Genomic DNA, 3,364 nt, shown 5'->3' with positions numbered 1-3,364 from the left:
ACATCAAGTAGATCTTAGTTTGTAACATATAATTATCTTGATCATTTCTCTATATGTATACATCATCGATTTACATTGCAGGTGAAGTGGATTTCAATTATTTCAAATATTGCAGACAATCTTTTCTGTACTGCGAAATATGATAAACATTATATGCGTAATCTGAAAGAAAAACTTTATGTGTGAAATTTGACATGAATTGTATTCATAAGTGTAATCGGAAGAAATAAATCAAAAGTCCGTGGCAACGCACGGGCGTTCTACTAGTCCCTCATAGTTCTCAAAAAACAATTGCACAAAATTTCCTTTAATTCCACACAGTCATTGTGCAGAAAATTGTTAGTTTTAATGTTGTTTGCAACTTGCTCTTCATTTGAGCCAATTGACCACCACAATCTTGGCCCTCCTACTAGATAAATCCCATTTGAAACTCTTGGCATGTGAGCTTTCAGAGCAATGATTGTGGCGCGCCTTCGGCTCACTTCAATACTTGTAGTTGTTGCTAGATGGGTTTGATCTCGCGGTGCTCAATCCTAGTGACAAAAAGGGACATGACACGTATTTGTATCGTTTCCATTAAGGATAAAAAGATGAGGTTTATTCATGCGTGAGTTTACTTAGTCTACATCATGTCATCTTGCTTAAGGCGTTACTCCGTTTTTTATGAACTAAAAACTCTAGATGCATGCTGGATAGCGGTCGATGTGCACAGTAATACTAGTAGATGTAGGCAGGAGTCGGTCTACTTGTATCGGACGTGATGCCGATATACATTATCATTGCCTTCGATATCGTCATAATTATTTGCTTTTCTATCAATTGCCTAACAGTAATTTATTTACCCACCATATGCTATTTTCGAGAGAGAAGCCTCTAGTGAAAACTATGGCCCCGGGTCTACTTTTATCATATATAAAATCCTAAAAATACTTTGCTGCAATTTTACTTTATTTATTTTATTTTGTATTTTTGTTCAATCTATCTATCAAACACCATACAATTTAATCTTGCACGTAACCGTCGAGGGATTGACAACCCTTGTCCGCGTTGAGTTGCAAGGATTTGTTATTTGTGTGCAGGTGCTACTAACGAGGTGTTGCGTGGTTCTCCTACTGGATTGATAACCTTGGTTCTTAACTGAGGGAAAATACTTATCTATACTATACTGCATCGTCCTCTCCTCTTCAGGAAAATCCCAACACAATTCACAAGTAGCAGGTCCAATCCTAACTTCCTTTTCAATTTGCTTCTATTCAGGGGTATGTGCTTGTTCTATAGTATGTGTTATGTGTGACAACTGGTTAATTGTACAATTGCTTAAGTTTTAGTGGATTGGAGCAACAGTGGTCCTTGTGTGGCCATATGAGAGAATCTTCAATTAGTGTGGCAAAAGTTTCCTCGCACACCGGCTTGGGGTGAAGCTAGTTCTGAAGGATGGGGGGTGTCGGGGATATACCCCGCGGTATAAACCGTCGGATGTATGACCCGGCTGGAGCTTGGTGACTCACTGGCGACCCGCTTGGACCTGGCGGTTTACGATTCATCGGAGACCCGGCGGGCGGGTCAGATGGACGACAAGGGCCAAGGCCCAGTAAGCCGGTTCATGTGATGGTGGGCCGGCTTTAAAGGAAAGCGTAAGGAATATTCCGTTACAAAGGAAGCAAGACTAAGACTCCACTTGTAATAGAGTAATTCTAATCCTATTAGGACTAGTCATGTAACCCACCCCTTCAACATATATAAAGAGGGGCAAGTGATGTCTACTACACAACCTTCTTTTTGTAGACGTTGTTGGGCCTCCAAGTGTAGAGGTTTGTAGGACAGTGGCAAATTTCCCTCAAGTGGATGACCTAAGGTTTATCAATCCGTGGGAGGCGTAGGATGAAGATGGTCTCTCTCAAGCAGCCCTGCAACCAAATAAAACAAAGAGTCTCTTGTGTACCCAACACACCTAATACAATGATAAATTGTATAGGTGTACTAGTTTGGCGAAGTGATGATGATACAAGTGCAATATGGGTATTAGATAATGGTTTTTGTAATCTGAAAATGTAAAAACAGCAAGGTAGCAAGTGGTAAAAGTGAGCGTAAACGGTATTGCAATGTGTTGAAACAAGGCCTAGGGTTCATACTTTCACTAGTGCAAGTTCTCTCAACAATAGTAACATAATTGGAACATATAACTATCCCTCAACATGCAAGAAAGAGTCACTCCAAAATCACTTATAGCGGAGAACAAACGAAGAGATTATGGTAGGATACGAAACCACCACAAAGTTATCCTTTCTGATTGATCTATTCAAGAGTCCGTAGTAAAATAATACAAAGCTATTCTTTCCGTTCGATCTATCATAGAGTTCGTACTAGAATAACACCTTAAGACACAAATCAACCAAAATCCTAATGTCACCTAAATACTCCAATGTCACCTCAAGTATTCGTGGGTATGATTATACGATATGTATCATACAATCTCAGATTCATCTATTCAACCATCACAAAGAACTTCAAAGGGTGCCCCAAAGTTTCTACCGGAGAGTCAAGACAAAAACGTGTGCCAACACCTATGCATAAGTTCACGAGGTCACAGAACTCGCAAGCTGATCACCAAAACATACATCAAGTGGATCACGTGATATCCCATTGTCACCACAGATAAGCACATGCAAGATATACACCAAGTGTTCTCAAATCCTTAAAGACTCAGTTCGATAAGATAACTTCAAAGGGAAAACTCAATTCATCACAAGAGAGTAGAGGGGGAGAAACATCATAAGATCCAACTATAATAGCAAAGCTCACGATACATTAAGATCGTGCAAAATCAAGAACACGAGAGAGAGATCAAACACATAGCTACTGGTACATACCCTCAGCCTCGAGGCGAACTACTTCCTCCTTGTCATGGAGAGCACCAGGATGATGAAGATGGCCACCGGAGAGGGATTCCCCCTTCGACAGGGTGCCGGAACGGGTCTAGTTTTTTTTTCGGTGACTACAGAGGCTTCTGGCAGCGGAACTCCCGATCTATTCTGTTCCCTGGTGTTTATATATATATATATATATATATATATATATATATATATATATATAGTGTTACTATTCATCACCCAGGGTGCAGAATAGGTTATTCTTCACCCGAGGTAATCTTACGATCATTTCATAATTAAATTACGTTTTGAATTCAAATAGTTACATTACTATTGATTCACTATGTAAAATTTGACATAAGAAAAATAAAAATATAGGTCATAAAACAAGAAAATTTGCAGTTTATGTGTATTTTAGACTATGTTTTTACGTTTGTAATTTTACATAACATAAAATATTTTTTACGGCGATTATATATTTTCTTACGGTCCCT

Source organism: Triticum dicoccoides, chromosome 2A, assembly GCF_002162155.2.
Source record: "Triticum dicoccoides isolate Atlit2015 ecotype Zavitan chromosome 2A, WEW_v2.0, whole genome shotgun sequence".
NCBI lineage: Eukaryota > Viridiplantae > Streptophyta > Magnoliopsida > Poales > Poaceae > Triticum > Triticum dicoccoides.
The sequence above is the reverse complement of the archived record's forward strand: the minus strand, read 5'-3'. Positions refer to the sequence as shown.